The sequence below is a fragment of the Elephas maximus genome, chromosome 16, assembly GCF_024166365.1.
Source record: "Elephas maximus indicus isolate mEleMax1 chromosome 16, mEleMax1 primary haplotype, whole genome shotgun sequence".
NCBI classification, from domain to species: domain Eukaryota; kingdom Metazoa; phylum Chordata; class Mammalia; order Proboscidea; family Elephantidae; genus Elephas; species Elephas maximus.
This window is the reverse complement of record NC_064834.1, coordinates 70,207,936-70,226,666: the sequence shown is the minus strand read 5'-3', so window position 1 is coordinate 70,226,666 and position 18,731 is coordinate 70,207,936.

Below are 18,731 nucleotides of genomic sequence, written 5' to 3'. Positions count from 1 at the left end.
CAGTGCATAAGAGTTCTGCTCTCCCTGAAGCCTCTCCAACATTTATTTCCTGTTTTATTGATTCATGCCAGTAATGCTGGGGTGAAATGGTATCTTATTGTGGTTTTGATTTGCATCTCCCTATAAATGGCTAGTGATCGCAAGCATTTCCTCATGTGTCTGTTGGCCAACTGAATGTCCTCTTTGGTGAAGTGTCTGTTCATTTCCCTTGCCCATGTTTTAATTGGATTATTTCTCAGTCTAGTAAACACACCCATCTGGATCCAGCACAGGGAGCAGGGGCACTCTAACAGCTTTCTGTAATCAGTTTGAATGCTCCAGGCTGCAAGCTTGTAAATTAAACTCTTGAAGTGATTTTTTCTTCGGAAGCCATTTCAATTATAGCTTCTTTCAGACGAGTCTTGGATGAGTGGCAAACTTATGCAATGAGTGTGCTGATGGGAACTTGTCAGGACACCATGAGGCCACCTGGAGGCTGACATCACAACCAGTAGACAGAGCTGCGTGTGGACAGAGCACCTGCTGCACACTGGACATCGCTTAGACTCTGAGCAGCCTCAGGGGGACCAGACCTGGCCCCATCTTTAAAGACTTGCAGTCCAACAGGGGAGACACATTAACAGGTCCTTTCAATACCATAGGTTAGGATGGGGTTAAACCCTGGTGAAGTGAAAGCACTAGATCAGCTTGGGGTGGAGAAGGTGATATCTGAGCTGAGAATCTCCAAGATTAAGTAACAGCCATGTGAAGACAGGTGGGCAGGGCATTTCAGGGGAAGGCAAACAAAGGCCCGTAGGAAAGAAATAGGATGTATATACGTGTATAGGTTGTCAAAAGCCTAAATTGCTTAGAGAAACACCAAAAACTAGCGTTAACAGAATACATTCATTGTGAATAGATACGATTCAAATCCGGTAGCATCCCCGAACGTGTCAGGAAGGTGTTCTGAAGAGTAGACTGTGAAAGTGGGTTACATAGACCATTGCTGTGTTAGTTTCTCAAAAAACCAAAACCCCATGGGCCTGTTAAAAACCAAACCCACTGCCGTCAAGTCAATTTCGACTTATAGCGACCCTATAGGACAGAGTAGATCTGCCTCCTAGGGTTTCCCAGGAGCAGCTGGTGGATTCGAACTGCCAACTATTTGGTTAACAGCCAAGCTCTTAACCACTGCACCACCAGGGCTCCAATTTCTTGACAGATAGCATCAAAGCACAGGGCAGCTTACAGAAACAGAAGATTGGCTGGACATACCCTTGCCTATCACCATCATTTTTAGCATCGGAAAGCCCTTTAGGAACTGCCCTACGATCTTGGGGGCAAGGCACCAGATTTCCAGGGAATGAGATTCAAGCCTGATGAGCCCCTCCCAGACTTGCAGAAGCTAAAGCACTCACATTTCCAAGCTTCCCCTTTAGATTGCAGTGAGGCTTAAGTATTAGAATTAGGGTTCAGTGGGTGGCAGAATAGCCAGTCCATGGAGGCTTTAGAACAAGAGCCCAGGGAGAAACTCCAGGCCACAGCAATCAATCCAGGAGGGTCTCAGCTGTCAGCTGCAGGACAAGATTCTGGATAGTTTCAGAGGCTATTAGGCAGCAGGTGGCAATCTGATAGCAGATGCAACCTTCCTGAAAGTTCCTCCAGGGTGGAAATAATGTAGAAGCAGAAGGAAGGCTGTTTTTTCTTTTGTTGTTGTAAAAATACAGGTAATGCTACATTTGCCAATCCAGTGTTTTTCCATGTGTAAAATTCAGTGACGCCAATTATAGCAATTGGGTTGGAGGTTCAAGTCTACCTAGGGGCACCTCAGAAGAAAAGCCTGGTGATCAGCCATTGGAAAGCCTTAAGGAGCACAGTTCTACTCTGACACACATGGGGTTACCATAGTCAGAACCGACTTCATAGTAATTGGTAGTAGTACTGGTAATAGAGAACTTCAGGGCAATAGTTTTAGGGGTTCATCCAGCCTCCATGGATCCAGACAGTCTGGATTCCATGAGAAGTTTTAATTCTGTTCTGCATCTTCCCTCTTTTGATCAGGATTCTTCTATAGAATCTTTGATCAAAATGTTCAGTAATGGTAGCAGGGCGCCATCCAGTTCTTCTAGTCTCATAGCAAAGGAGGCAGTTGTTCATGGAGGCAATTAACCACACATTCCATTTCCTCCTCCTATTCTTCACTCTCCCTGCATTCTTTTTAAATGACCAGGCAGTTTTTATCAAATAGGTAGACCATAATTCATATGGCCAAAGGGGAACATTTTAAATATTGTTCAAAAGTGTTATATATGAAAATACATGCAAACATTATTTTCAATATTTATAAATCTTGTCAATTTGACCCACGCCATGTACAAACGGTGCTGGTGATTGGCAAACTGGAACCTCGATTCAAGACCATTATGGGCTGGAATGCACATGCCTAATGGGCAGGTTAAAACAGTGTAAGTAAAAATCCAGGTTAATTTGGAACCAAACGGAACATCAAAGGAGGTGTAAGAGCTGTTTGTTCAGGCTTTTAACTACAGTATAAAAGGACCAGTGGTTTTACTGTTATATTTTCCATTTGGTTTCCCAGCACCTCGAATGCATTCAATCAGCGTCCTGCTGTTCTGGGATATTTTGAAATGTGCCAAGTCTTAATTGAAGTGGAAGCTCCTGAAACCAGAGTTAATACCAGGAGCAACAGGGAGTCGAATTTATGGAGGTAAACTGCTGCTAGCTCTGCATTTCAACTACTCTTGGCTCCTGGGGTCAATTTAAATGCTGATGGCAGATTGGATGGTGGGGAGCTGAGTGGGTTGGGCCCAAGGTGATTCTGCTCAGCTTTGGGTTCCCCTGAATCTAAGAAAAGAGTTCTGCTACAGGGTTCAGGGGAGCAGGCAGATAGCACCCAGCATGCCTTCCGCCAATAATTATGAGGCTTGCTGAATGCACCAGGCACTGTGTTGGGAGCTACAGACACAATGAGAATAGGATGAGACATGGTCCCTGCTCTGAAGGAGCTTAGATTCTAGTTGGGAGACTGACATAAACAAGTAAATTAGCGCTTGTGATTACCACCTGAAGGAAATAAACAGTGATGAACTAGAGAATAATGAGGGAAATCCACTTTCCAGGAGAGAGAAGGAAGAGACATTTAAGAGGAGATTTGATGGATGAGAAGGGCAAAGCCCCTGGAAATGCTGAGCAGGACCATTCTCGGTAAAAGGAAGAATAGAGGGGCAAAGGTCCTGGGGTGGGAAAGAGCTCAGCATATTGGACAAAAAGCCCAGGTGGCTGGATCATAGCAGGAAAGAGGAAAAGAAGACACTGAGCTAATAGAGGTCATATCGTGCAGGGTTGGATAGACCACAGCAAAGACACTGGATTTCATTCTAAGTACTATGGGAGGCTGTGATGGTTAATTTTATGTGCCAGCTTGGCTATGCCATGGTGTCCAGTTGTTTGGCCGAACACTGGTATGGACTCTGTTACGAAATAGTTACTTGTGATCACGTGGCTTTGAGTAAGGCAGATTACCCTCTATAACATAGGTGGGACTCATTCAGTCAGCTGCAAACCTTAAGAGCAAAAAGGGAGTTTTCCCTAGGATGTATACATAGACATTTTGCCAGCACTTCCTCTTCACTCCTCCCATTGCCTGACCTGTGGATTTTGGGACACAAGACTGGAGAAATCTCCAGCCTGTCATCTGACCTAAGGATTTTGGGGATATAAACTGCAGGAATCTCTAGCCCGTCACCTGACCTACAGATTTTTAATTTGCCAGCCCCTACAATTCATGTGAGCCAATTCCTTAAAAGCTCTCCTTATGTGTGTGTGTGCATCTATCTATACATCTATATCTACCTTTATCTATTTCGGTATCTATGTATCATTGGTTCTGTTTCTCTAGAGAACCCTGACTAAGATAGGGACCACAGAAGATTTTAAGGAAAACAGTGACACAGTCTGATTTCCATCTTTTAATAAAGCTCACTTGACTGCTGGGTGGAGAATGCACCGACTGGGGGGGAGATGAGTGGAGAAGGAAGCTGCAGTTTTTCATGCAGGAGATGATGGTGGTGGAAGCAGCAGCTACAGCAGCAGATGTACAGCTTAGTTACAAACTCCCTGTCTTAGCTGTCTAGTGCTGCTATAACAGAAATACCACAAGTGGATGGCTTTGACAAACAGAAATTTACTCTCTCACAATCTAGGAGGCTACAAGTCTGAATTCAGGGTGCCAGCTCTAGGGGAAGGCTTTCTCTCTCTGTTGGTTTCGGGGGAGGGTTCTTGTCATCAATCTTCCCCTGGTCTAGGAGCTTCTCAGCACAGGCACCCAGGTCCAAAGGATGTGCTCCACTCCTGGCTCTTCTTTTTTGGTAGCATGAGGTCTCTCTCCTCCCTGCTCAATTCTCTTTCTTGTATCTCAAAAGAGATTGACTCAACATACAACTTAATCCTGTAGATTGAGTCCTGCCTCATTAACATAACTGCCTCTAAACCTGCCTAATTAACATCACAGAGGTTGGGAATTACAACATACAGGATAATCACATCAGGTCACAAAATGGTGGACAACCACGCACTACTGGAAATCATGGCCTAGCCAAGTTGACAAATGTTTTTGGGGGACATAATTCAATCCATAATACCACCCACCCCCCAGCCCACTGTAGCCTCCAGGACACAAAGATTCTCCAGGGATTCCCAATCAACCTGCTCGTCAGTTATCTAGCAAGTACCTGCTCAGTGTGGAGGCAAATGTCTGACGCAAAAGGGTTATCAGACACATTAAGACAGATACTTGTCTTGCTGTGAGACCAAACACCCACACATGAAAAATTAAATTGTAAGATGCCAGGCATCAGGCATTGGCGACCCTGGACACAAGAGTCAAAGGCAGCAGGGACTACTCTGGTGGCACCCCAGGCACTGGCCTTAAAAGCCTTTGGCAAAACTGTGGTTCTTTTTAAGGCTTTGGTGTTCTGAAATGTCACTGTAACATGATGAGGTCTGGATTTTTTTTTTAATCATTCCTAGTATACATTGTGATTCCTGTCTCTAAGGATTCATGTCTTTCAATTCTGGAAAACTCTCAGCCCTTTTATCTTCGGCTGTTGTCTCTCCTTTCCCTCTGCTCTTTCCTGGGACTTCAACTTAAAGTATGTTAGACTTTTTATTGCTTCATCCATACCTTATAACCTCTTTCATATTTTCCACTTCCTTTTTTTCTCTATTGGGTAAAATCTTCAGATTTATCTTCCATTTCACACATTTTCTCAGTACCTGTGTCAAATTTGGCATGCAATCTGCCTTTTTTTCCCAATAATTAATTTTTTTTATTTTTAAAATCATTAATGAGTAATCATTCAAGTTGAGGCAATTTTGAGAATAAAAAAAAACACCAATGATATTTACAGCAGGACAATAGGTGTAACCTGCAAACCTAACTGTAAAGCTAGTAATAACATTTATCAAAGAATCAATACTACATGTGCCATATGCCTTGACCACAGTGTAATTTTCTTAGAAATTGTTATGGATTGAATTGTATTCCCCTAAAACATGTCAACTTGGCTAGGCCATGATTCTCAGTATTGTGCAGTTGTCTACTGTTTTATGATCTGATGTGACTTCCCTATGTGTTGTAAATCCTACCTCTATGACGTTAATGAGGCAGAATTAGAGGCAGTTATGTTAATAAGGACTCAAACTACAGGATTAGGTTGTATGTTGAGTCAACCTCTCTTGTGATATACCCAGTACCCAGTGCCGTCGAGTCGATTCCGACCCATAGTGACCCTGATATAAGAAAAGAGAATTGAGCAGAGAGGAGACTTCATGCCACCAAAAAAGAAGCGCCAGGAGCGGAGCAAGTCCTTTGGACATGTGGTCCCTATGTCGAGAAGCTCCCAGACCAGGGGAAGATTGATGACAAAGACCTTCCCCGAGAGCCGACAGAGAGAGAAAGTCTTCCCTTAGAGCTGGCACCCTGAATGCAGACTTCTAGCCTCCTAGGCTATGAGGGAATAAATTTCTCTTTGTTAAAGTCATCCACTTACGGTATTTCTGTTATAAAAGAGTAAAAAAAACTGCAGCACTAAATTACTAAGACAGAAGTCAACATCAAAGATCCAAACCAAACCAATCCCAGTGCCATCGAGTCGATTCCGACTCACAGCAACCCTATAGAACAGAGTAGAACTGCCCCATACATCAAAGACACATTTTTTAAAATCCCCATAGGTTTGGAAATTTAAAAACAAGTCTTCTAAATAACCCACGTGTCAAAGTACAGTTCATATTGGAAATAAAAATAAAAATGATAAAAAAATATTATATACAACAAAGCAGAAAATACAACCCTAAATGCTTATACTAGAAAAAAAGTCTTCAAATCAATGAGCTAAACACCCAATTTAAGAAATGTGGAAAAACAGCAGAATAAATCCAAAGAAAGGAGAAGGAAGGAAACAATAAAGGACCATCAAAGCCAAAAGAGTAAAAATGAGAAAAAAGACCTAAGCACTTAAATAAATAATCTCTGGTGAGACCAACCAAGAAAAAAGAGAACACAAGTTAACATCAGGATTGAAAAGGGTTTACAGCAACCAATACAACACTGATTTAAAAATAAAAGACTACTATAAATAACCTTCTATCATTATGTCTGAAAACTGACAAAATGGACAAAGGCCTAGAAAAATATAATTTACCAAAATTGACTCAAAATACAGAATCAGTGGGAGGAAAATACTTTCCATAAGGAAAACACTAGGCCTAGATGGTTTTACGTAACAAATCTATGAAACTTTCAAGGAATAGATCCTTCTAGTCTTATATAAACTCCTGCAAAGAATAAAAAAGAGGGATTACTTTCTAACTCATATGAGGCAATAGAACTCTGGTATCAAAACTAGACAAGGACAGAATGAGAACGGAAAACTTTAGGCCAATCTTACTCGTGACCAGAGATACAAACATTTCAAACAAGACGTTAGCAAACTGAATCCAGTGGTATCTACAAAAAGATCACACGTTGAGATCAAGTTAGTTTTGACCCAGGAATGCAAGGGGTGGCTTCACATTAGGAACTCTATTAATAGAGAAAAACCATGTGATCATCACAATAAAAACAGAAAAATAACTTAAAATTCTTAGCAACCCAGGAATAAAAGGTAACATACTTTGACCATGTCCATCAATAGACCAATGGATAAACAAAATATGGTAAAAAATATGGTACGTACTTTAAAAAAATACCAAACCCATTGCCGTCAAGGCAAGTCCGACTCAGAGTCACCCTACAGGACAGAGAAGAACTGCCCCACAAGGTTTCCAAGGCTGTAAATCTTTATGGAAGCTGACTGCCACATATTTCTCTCGTGGAGTGGCTGGTTGGTTGGAACTGCCAACCTTTCACTTAGAAAGCCTAACCTCTGCACCACCAGGGCTCCTTGGTACATACATACAATGGAATACTATGCAGCCATAAAGAGAAATGAAGTCTGATGCATGCTACGACATGGATGAACCTTGAAAACGTTATGCTGAGCAAAATAAATCAGTTGCAAAAGGACAACTACTGTACGATCTCACATCGTATATATTTTCACCACAATAATAAAAAAAAAGGAACATACGTAACCTGTGAAAGAGTATCTTTAAAAACTTAGGATACAAAATAAAGATACAATCGCTGTTTCTAGTCAACATTTTACTGGGGGCTCTTACAAGCAAAATAAAAAAGAAAAATAAAAAAAAGCTCAATGATTGGAAAGAAGAAAAATTGTTATTATTCATAGATTATATTATTGTTTACATAAGAAGCCAAAAAGAAAATAAAGGCAAATTATTAGCAATAATAAGATTTAACAATGGATAAAATCAATATAAAAAAAACCAAACCAAACCCAGTGCCGTCAAGTCAATTCCGACTCATAGCGACCCTACAGGACAGAGTAGAACTGCCCCATAGAGTTTCCAAGGAGCGCCTGATAGATTCAAACTGCCGAGCCTTCAGTTAGCAGCCGTAGCACTTAGCCAGTACAACACCAGGGTTTCCAAAATCAATATAGGAAAACCAATTTTATATATACGTATAATTTTTTTGTATGTGTTATGTTACATCATCTTTTAAAATGGCATTTTGGCTAAGGGAAATCTGAATCCCCATATTCTACCTTCAGTCTGTCACTTCTACCTAGATAGCTCTAAAGCAGGTATATGCACCAAAGAGGTCATGACAGGTAAATGGGAGGCAAAAGCCTTCTTTATTGTCACCCCAAACCCCAATACAGAGAGTTGGTAGCAGGGCTGATGCAGCACGTGCCCCTTTTGCCTGCTTACAGGTTCTAAGGTCCGGTATTTACTCCCCCAACACTGGGACTTGAATCCCAGATTTTCCTCCCACATGTGATGAGAGGGGGAACCCTGGCAGTGCAGTGCTTAAGTGCTACAGCTGCTAAACAAAAGGTGGGCAGCTTGAATCCACCAGGCGTTCCTTGGAAACTCTATGGGGCAGTTCCACTCCGTCCTGTAGGGTCACTATGAGTCTGAATTGGCTTGATGGCAAGTTTTTCTTTTTTTAATTTTTATTGTGCTTTAAGTGAAAGTTTACAAATTGAGTCAGTCTCTCATATAAAAATTTATATACACCTTGCTATATACTCCTAGTTGCTGTTCCCCTAATGAGACAGCACACTCCTTCCCTCCACTCTCTATTTTCATGTCTATTCGGCCAGCTTCTGACCCCCTCTGCCCTCTCATCTCCCCCTCCGGATAGAAGATGCCAACATAGTCTCATGTGTCTCCTTGATCCAAGAAGCTCACTCTTCACCAGTATCATTTTCTACCCCATAGTCCAGTCCAATCCCTGTCTGAAGAGTTGGGTTTGGGAACGGTTCCTGTCTTGGGCTAACAGAAGGTCTGGGGACCATGACCTGCAGGGTCCTTCCAGTCTCAGTCAGACCATTAAGTCTGGTCTTTTTACGAGAATTTGGGCTCTGCATCCCGCTGCTCTCCTGCTCCCTCAGGGGTTCTCTGTTGTATTCCCTGTCAGGGCAGTCATCAGTTGTAGCCAGGCACCATCTAGTTCTTCTGGTCTCAGGATGATGTAGTCTCTGGTTTATGTGGTCCTTTCTGTCTCCTGGGCTCATAATTACCTTGTGTTTTTGGTGTTCTTCATTCTCCTTTGCTCCAGGTAGGTTGAGATCCATTGACTCATCTTAGATGGCCGCTTGCTAGCGTTTAAGACCCCAGAAGCCACTCTCCAGAGTGGGATGCAGAATGTTTTCTTAACAGACTTTATTATGCCAATTGACTTAGATGTTCCCTTAAACCATGTCGCCAAACCCCCACCCCTGCTACGCTGGCCTTCGAAGCTTTCAGTTTATTCAGGAAACTCCTTGGTTTTAGTTTAGTCCAGTTGTGCTGACCTCGCCTGTACTGTGTTGTCTTTCCCTTCACCTAAATTCTTATCTATTATCTAATTGGTGAAAACTCCTCTCCCTCCCCCCTCTCGTAACCATCAAAGAATATTTTCTTCTCTGTTTAAACTATTTCTCCAGTTATTATACTAGCGGTCTTATACAATATTTGTCCTTTTGCAACTGACTAATTTCACTCAGAGCACAATGCCTTCCGGATCCCTCCATGTTATGAAATGTTTCACAGATTCATCACTGTACTTTATCAATGCATAGTATTCCATTGTGTGAATATACCATAACTTATTTATCCATTCATCTGTTGATGGGCACCTTGGTTGCTTCCATCTTTTTGCTATTGTGAACAGTGCTGCAACGAATATGGTGTGAATATATCTGTTTGTGTAAAGGCTCTTCTCTAGGATATATTCCAAGGAGTGGGATTGCTGGATCATACGGCAGTTTCTATTTCTAGCTTTTTAAGGAAGTGCCAAATCAATTTCCCAAGTGGCTCCCACCAGCAGTGTATAAGTGTTCCAGTCTCTCCACAACCTCTCCACATTTGTTATTTTGGTTTTTTTTTTTTTTGGATTAATGCCAGCCTTGTTGGAGTGAGATGGAATTTCATTACAGTTTTGATTTGCATTTCTCTAATGTCTAATGATGATGAGCATTTCCCTGTATACTGTTAGCTACCTGAATGTCTTCTCTAGTGAAGTGCCTGTTCATATCCTTTGCGCATTTTTTAATTGGGTTGTCTTTTTGCAGTTGAGTTTTTGCAGAACCCAAAACCCCAGTGCCATCGAGTCGATTCCCAGTATCATGTAGATTTTAGAGATCAGACGCTGATGAGAAATGTCATAGCTAAAAACTTTTTCCCAGTCTGTAAGTAATCTTTTGACTCTTCTGGTGAAGTCTTTAGATGAGCATAGGTGTTTGATAAGGGCTTTTATTTTTTTGGTAATGAGAGGGAAAGCCTGTGTCACACAGATCCATCAACATCAGGGAGAATTTACCCAAAGAGCAAGAGTGCCCCAGAGCCAATCCAGAGCTGGTGCAGACCACAGGAGAGAAAGGGAAGAAGAAAGAAAGGCCCAATAGTCAAGTGTCCTGCTGTCAGTAAGGAGGCAGGCCTGGTCTTTATTACAGTCGGGGAAGGGAATCACAGGGAAAGGAGTGAAGAGAGATGCGCCAGTACCCAAGGTCCCTTCTGCTCAGTAACTCTGTCCGTTGGCAAATGTGTTCCACTCCAGGGAAACTCCTTTTAACCACGGGGCGGAATCACGAGCAGGGTGGGAGGAGGCTAGGACAGGATCTTGAATTCCTTCTCACGAAAAGACCACCTGTGTCAAACGGCGAGGAGCTGCAGTTTAATAGTTTGCTAATTAAATTAGCACATTTCCTGGTGCTATATATAAATTTCATGTTGCTCCCTTTCCCTGCCCTCAAGAAGCCTATAGTCTCCTAGGATGAAGCGCTTTCCCAAACTTTTTTTTAAAGGAGATAAAATTTAATAGTCCATACAAAATTTGGCATTAAAATAAAAATATCCAATACATAAAAAGGGGCCCTGGTGGCACGATGGTTAAAAGCACTTGGCTACTAACCAAAAGGTCCGAGGCTCGAACCCACCAGTCACTCCATGGGAGAAAGATGTGGCAGTCTGCTTCCGTAAGGATTCACAGCCTTGGAAACCCTATGATGCTGTTCTACTCTGTCCTGTGTGGTTGCTACCAGTCGGACTCTGGTAGCAGGTTGTTCATACATACAAAGGCAGTCTCTGGGTGGCGCAAACAATTAAGTACTCCACTGCTAGCTGAAAAGCTGGCTTTCCTAAACCTTTTGATGGTGATGGTATTGGTACCCTCATTCCCCTCTGGGCACACCGCCTCTTTAGGGACAGAGCTCCCTCTGCTGGCTCAGTAGATGGAAGATTTCAGGATGTTCCACACAGCCCTGAAGGTGAATATTAAATAATTGTCATCATAATAACCTACAGCAATCTGTTGATTATGTATGGCCATCATCTGTTGCTGTAGACTAATGATGTTAATATAAAGTATAGCTAGGGCTCCGGAGTCAGATCAAGCCTGGGGGCCCTTACTAGCAGTGGCACGTTTCTTACTCTCTCTGAGCCTCAATTTCCTCATCAGTAAAATACATATAATACTGTATCAGTCAGGGTCCAGTACGGAAAACAGAAACTACACTGGTCAACCTAACAGAGAGAATACCGGGAAAATGGTTAAACATGTGATGGAGGACTGGAAAAGTAAACTGGGAATTTAGGGGTTACAGATAATAACTGCAGGAAACAGGCTCAGGGACTAGAACCTGGTAAGCTGTCTGGCAAGGGCTACCTGACAGGAACTGTGACTTTTAGGACATAGCCAGCCCACTGTGGTGACCCAGCAGACAGAAGTTGGGGGAATAAAATGCTTATCTTCCTTCTCTTTCCTCCTTCCTGCCAGTATTAGGGTAGCCAGGTTGCATGGGAAATACTTATACTGAAAAATTATCCCCCCCAAAAAAATATCCCATGTGATCTAAAATTCAAGTTTAACTGGGCATCATGTACTTTATGTGGCAAGCCTAGCCAGTGCCCCGTTGGCTGGACCAGACAGAAGCAGGAAAACTTTTTCCTTTTTTTTTTTTTTATTATGCTTTAAATGAAAGTTTAGAATCCAAGTCAGTTTCTCATACAAAAACTTATACACACATTATGCGACCCTAGTTGCTCTCCCTATAATGTGACAGCACACTCCTCCTTTCCACCCTGTATTTCCCGTGTCTATTCAACCAGCTCCTGCCCACCTCTGCCTTATCTTACCTCCAGACAGGAGCTGCCCACATAGTCTCATGTGTCTACTTGAGCTCAGAAGCACACTCCTCACCAGTATCATATTATGTCTTATAGTTCAGTCTAATTTTTGTCTGAAGAGTTGGCTTCAGGAATGGTTTTAGTTTTGGGCTAATAGGGAGTCTGGGGGCCATGTCCTGTGGGGTCCCTCTAGTCTCAGTCAGACCATTAAGTCTGGTCTTTTTGCTAGAATTTGAGTTCTGCACCCCACTTTTCCAGGAGAACCTGTTGATGCAACCACATAAGCCACCTGCTGGGGATGAGTGCAAGGCGGAGACGGGAGAAGAGGTTTCTGCAGGACAAGCATAAGGTATGTACCTAGAGAGGAAGGAACAGTTAAGCTGGGCCTTGACAAACTCGTACTTGAGTTCTGAGTGCACAGTCGGGATGGGAGAGTGGAGAAGGGGGTGCCAGCACAGCAGGCTGGAATGGCAGGAAGGGCTATTTTGGAAAAACCAAACCCACTGCCGTTGCGTCAGTTCTGACTCAGAGAGACCCTATAGGACAGGGTAGAACTGCCCTTAGCGTTTCCAAGGAGCACCTGGTGGATTCAAACTGCCAACTTTTTGGTTAGCAGCTGTAGCTCTTAACCACTGCACCACCAGGGTTTTCTGTCTTGGAAAAGATCTATCTTATTTGTCAGGCTAAGGAGTTTGGGTTTTATCCAGTAGTCAAGGGAGATAATTGATGATTTTCAGGAAAGGGATTAATCTAATTAATGCCCTATTTAATATTCATAGCAACACTATTCATAATAGCAAAAAACTGAACAGAACCCAAATATACATTAATAGAATGAATAAATTGCACTATGTTCACACAATGGAATATTATACAGCAATGAAAATGAACTACATATGCAAGAATATGGGTTTTGTTTGTTTTGTTTTTATTGGTCAGTTTATTGGGGGCTTTTTAGTATACATTTCTAAAATGTCAATATTTAGTTAATAAATCAAAGCATACATATGTAGGGTACATATCTTAGTTGATTTGTTAAAACTTAAATGAATATAACATGATTTTTAAGACAATTACTATATTAAAAAAAAAAAAAACCCCATTGCTGTCGAGTCGATTCTGACTCATAGCGGCCTAATAGCACAGAGTAGAACTGCGCCATAGGGTTTCCAAGGAGTACCTGGTGGATTCGAACCACCAACTTTTTGGTTAGCAGCTGTAGCTCTTAACCACTAAGCCACCAGGGTTTCCAATTACTATATAGTGTTGCAGAATTGTTCTCTGTCTCTATACCTAGTTAACATACTTAAATAAGCAGTTAATGCTCTTTTATGTTACTACATAGCTTCTTTTAAATAAAATAATCTTTATGTGATTGCCTCCTATTCACTTTTTAATGTTTCCTACATTTTTTGGAGTCCCTGGGTGGTGCAAACAGGTGAGCACTGGACTACTTACTGAAAGGTTGGTGATTCAAACCTACCCAAAGGTGCCTTGGAAAAAAGGCCTGGCAATCTGCTTCAGAAAAGTCACAGCCAGGAAGACCCTACAGAGCACAGCTCTACTCTGAAACATACGAGGTCTCGATTGGAACTTATTCTTTTTAATTATTCATTTTTATAATATTTTTATGAAGGTATAATTTACAGTCATGTAACCATCACAAAATCACGTTGTAAAACAATTCTATCACCTACTACTAAACACTTCATGGGATTACTGCTCTTGGCTCAAAAGTTTAGTGTGATTGCTTCATGGGTCTACCCAGTCAACTGGCCTACCTGTTTTTAGAGTTTCTGTTTTACCTTCTAGCTCAGTGAGTAGCGCCTGGGGTCTTAAAAGCTTGTGAGTCACCACCCAAGATACAATTGGTCTCTATTCTCCTGGAACAGCAGAGGAAGAAGGAATCTCAGGAACTGGAGAAGGAAATGGATGGAAGGTTTAACTGCCTCCATAAACTACTCCCTCCATTATCATGAGACCAGAAGAAACAGATGGTGCCTGACTACCGTTAGTGAACATTTTGATCAAGGACCTAATAGATGGATTCTGACCGGAAAAACATGGAACAGAACTTCAAACTCATATGGAAATCAAATTTACAGGATATAGTGAGACTGGAGGAACCCCAAATCTAATGCCTGGAAAGAATTTTTAAAACCTTGAACCAAAACTATCCCATGAAGTCATTATTAAACAACACTTTAGCCTAATTAATAAACAATGTTTGTTTACACCTATGCTCATCCAAAGACTGCACCAAAAGAGTAAAAAGATTACCTATGGATGGGGAAAAAGTTTTTAGCTATGACATTTCCGATCAGTGTCTGATCTCTAAAATCTACATGATATTGCAAAAACTCAACAACAAAAAGACAAATAACCCAAATAAAAATTGGGCAAAGGATATGACAGGCACTTTACCAAAGAAGACACTCAGGCTGCTAACAGAGACATGAGGAAATGCTCACGATCATTAGCTATTAGAGAAATGCAAATCAAAACTACAAGGATGTTTCATCTCACCCCAACAAGGCTGGCGTTAATGTAAAAAACACAAAATAATAAATGTTGAAGAGGCTGTGGAGAGACTGGAATACTTATACACTGCTGGTGGGAATGGAAAATGGTACAGCCACTTTTGAAATCGATCTGGAGCTTCCTTAAAAAGTTAGAAATAGAACCACCATACCACCCAGCAATCCCACTCCTTGGAACATACCCTGAAGAAATAAGAACCTTCATGAGAACAAATATATGTACTCCCATGTGTACTGCAGCACTGTTTACAATAGCAAAAAGTTGGAAAAAACCAAGGTGCCCATCAATGGGTGAATAGATAAATTATGGTATATTCACACGGTGGAATACCATGCATTAATAAAGAATAATGAGGAATCTGTGAAAAATTTCATAGCACGGAAGAATCTGGAAGGCATTATGCTGAGTAAAATTAGTCAACTGCAAAAGGACAAATATCGTATGAGACCACTATTAAAGGAACCCTTAGACAAAGTTTAAACACAGAAGAAAATATTCTTTGATGGTACGAGGGTGAGGAGGGAGAGAGAAGGATATTCACTAATTAGCAGATAAAATTTTTTTTAGGTGAAGGGAAAGGCAATACATAACACAAGGATAGTCAGTACAACTGGATTAAACCAAAAGCAAAGAAGTTTCCTGAATACGACCAAAAGCTTCGAAGGCCAGAGTAGCAGGGACGGGGGTCTGGGGACCATGGTTTCAGGGGACACCTAGGTCAACTGGCATAACAAAATGTATTAAGAAAATGGTCTGCATTCCACTTTGGTGGGAGGTGTCTGGGGTCTTAAACGCTAGCAAGCAGCCATCTAAGATGCATAAATTAGTCTCAACCTGCCTGGAGCAAAGGAGTATGAAGAACACCAAAGAGACAAGGTAAATATGAGCCCAAGAGACAGAAAGGGCCACATAAACCTGAGACTCCACTAGCCTGAAACTGAAGAACTAGATGGTGCCTGGCTACCACCGATTACTGCCCTGACAGGGAACACAATAGTGAGTCCCTGATGGAGCAGGAGAACAGTGGGATACAGATCTTAAATTCTTCTAAAAAGACCAGGCTTAACGGTCTGACTGAGACCAGAGGAACCCTGATGGTCACGTTCCCCGGACTCTTTGATAGCCCAAGATTGGAACCATTCCCGAAACCAACTCTACAGGCAGGGATTGGCCTGGACTATAAGATAATGATGCTGGTGAGGAGTGAACTTCGTGGCTCAAGTAGACACATGAGGCTACGTGGGCGGCTCCTGTCTGGTGGCAAGATGAGAAGGAAGAGAGGCACAGTAGCTGGTTGAATGGACACGGTAATACGAGATGGAGAGGAGGAATGTGCTGTCTCATTAAGGGGAGACCAGCTGGGAGTACACGGCGGGGTGTGTATGGCTTTTTGTATGAGAGACAGACTTGATTTGTAAACTTTCACCTAAAACACAATAAAAAAAAGAAAAAGAAAAAAAAAGTTTGCTTCAGCCACAGAACTCTTACAATCATCTATACGAGTTTAAATTGACAACAGGAAACTAAAGCACAGGCGAGAACTTTAAGGGGCAGAGAGCCTAAATTAATGAAGACGAAGCAATACAGGTAGAGATAGTGAGAATGGCGACACAATGTGACGTATGCAACCAATGTTATTAAACCGCTCAGGTAGGAATTGTGCACAGATGTTACGTATGTTTGGTTTTGTACATTGCCACCAAAAATAAAAAACCAGTTCCATCACCAAACCAAAACCAAATGACGCTGTTGAGTCAATTCTGACTCATAGGAACCCCATGTGTGTCAGGTAGAGCTGTGCTCCACAGGGATTTCAGTGGCTGCCTTTTCAAAGGTGCATCCCGAGGCCTTTCCTTCTAGTCTGTGCTACTCTGGAAGCTTTGCCGTTCAGCATCACAGCAACACATGACCTTCCAGAGGAGTGGTGGCTGCATGCAAGGTGCACTGCAGCCAAGAACATGTGCATCACCCAGTGACGCCTTGAAGGCGTTCAAAGTGAAAACTAGTTGCCAGCAAGTCTGTTCCGACTCACGGAGACCCCGTGTGTACAGAATAGAACTGTCCCATAAGGTTAAGGCTGTGACCTTTCAGAAGGGTCACCAGGGCTTTCTTCTGAGGCACCTATAAGTGAGTTCTAACTTCTGACCTTTTGTGTGCCACCCAGGGACCCCCTGAAGGTGCTTAGGAGGGCGGAAGGGGAGGAAAAACAAATGCTATAGGGCTGCAGCCAGTTTGCACATGACTTCCTACATCTTCATGCTTGATGTCTGTAAACACCACTTTAAATCTGTGCATGTCTCTGCCCAGGGATTTCTTTTTTACTCCGAGATTTAAGTAAGGGGATGGGAAGGCATATTGCCACACCTTATTCTGGGTCAAAAGTCATTTTAACGGAGGACTACATGGGGTTGTCGTGCATATGAACTGACTCGATGGCAACTGGTTACACTTCTTACCTGCTTATCCAGTGATTGTCGTTGTGGTCAGGTGTTGAGGAGTCAGCTCTGACTTACAGCGACTCTGTGTACAACAACTGCCTGGTCCTGTGCCATCCTCAGAACTGTTGCTATGTTTAAGTCCATTGCTGCAGCCACTGTGTCAATTCATCTCGTTGAGTGTCTTCCTCTTTTTTGTTGACCCTCTAGTTTACCAAGCGTGATGTCCTTCTCCAGAGACTGGTCCCTCCTGATAACGTCCAAAGTATGTGAGACAAAGTCTCGCCATTCCACAACCGATGACTGCCCTGACAGGGAGCACAGCAGAGGACCCCCGAGGGAGCAGGAGATCAGTGGGATGCAGACCCCAAATTCTCATAAAAAGACCAAACTTAATGGTCTGACTGAGACTAGAGGAATCCCGGCGGCCATGCTCCCCAGACCCTCTGTTGGCACAGGACAGGAACCATCCCCGAAGACAACTCATCAGACATGAAAGGGACTGGTCAGCGGGTGGGAGAGAGACGCTGATGAAGAGTGAGCTAATTATATCAGGTGGTCACTTGAGATTGTGTTGGCAACTCCTGCCTGGAGGGGGGATGGGAGGATAGAGAGAGAGGGAAGCTGGCAAAATTGTCACGAAAGGAGAGACTGAAAGGGCTGACTCAATAGGGGGAGAGCAAGTGGGAGTACGGAGTAAGATGTATGTAAACTTATATGTGACAGACTGATTGGATTTGTAAATGTTCACTTGAAGCTTAATAAAAAAAAAAAGATTACAGCCAAGGGAAAAAAAAAAAAGTCTCGCCATTCTTGACTCTAAAGAGCATTCTGGCTGTACTTCCAAGACAGATGTGTCCATTCTTCTGGCAGTCCATGTTAATATTTTTCCCATTTATCATGATGCTCTTATTGGTTCAGCTGTGAGGATTTTTGTTTTCTTTATGTTGAGATGTAATCCATACTGAAGGCTGTCGTCTTTGATCTTCATCAATAATTGGCTTCAAGTCCTCTTCACTTTCAGCAAGCAAGGTTGTGTCATCTGTATATTGAAGGTTGGTAATAAGTCTTCCTCCAATCCTGATGCCCCATTCTTCTTCATATAGTCCAGCTTCTTGGATTATTTGCTCAGCATACAGACTAAGTGTGGTGGAAGGATACAACCCCAATGCACACCTTTCCTGACTTTAAACCATGTGGTATCCCCTTGTTCTGTTCGAACTACTGCTTCTCGGTCTATGTACAGGTTCTGCATGAGTACAATTAAGTGTTCTGGAACTCCCATTCTTCACAATGTTATCCACAATTTGTTATGATCCACACAGTTGAATGCCTTTGCAGTCAATAAAACACAGGTAAACATCTTTCTGGTATTCTCTGCTTTTAGCCGAGATCTGATATCAGCAATGATATCCCTCCTTCTGCATCCTCTTCTGAATCTGGCTTTAATTTCTGGCAGTTCTCTGTCAATGTACTACTGCAACCGTTTTTGAAATATCTTTAGCAAAATTTTACTTG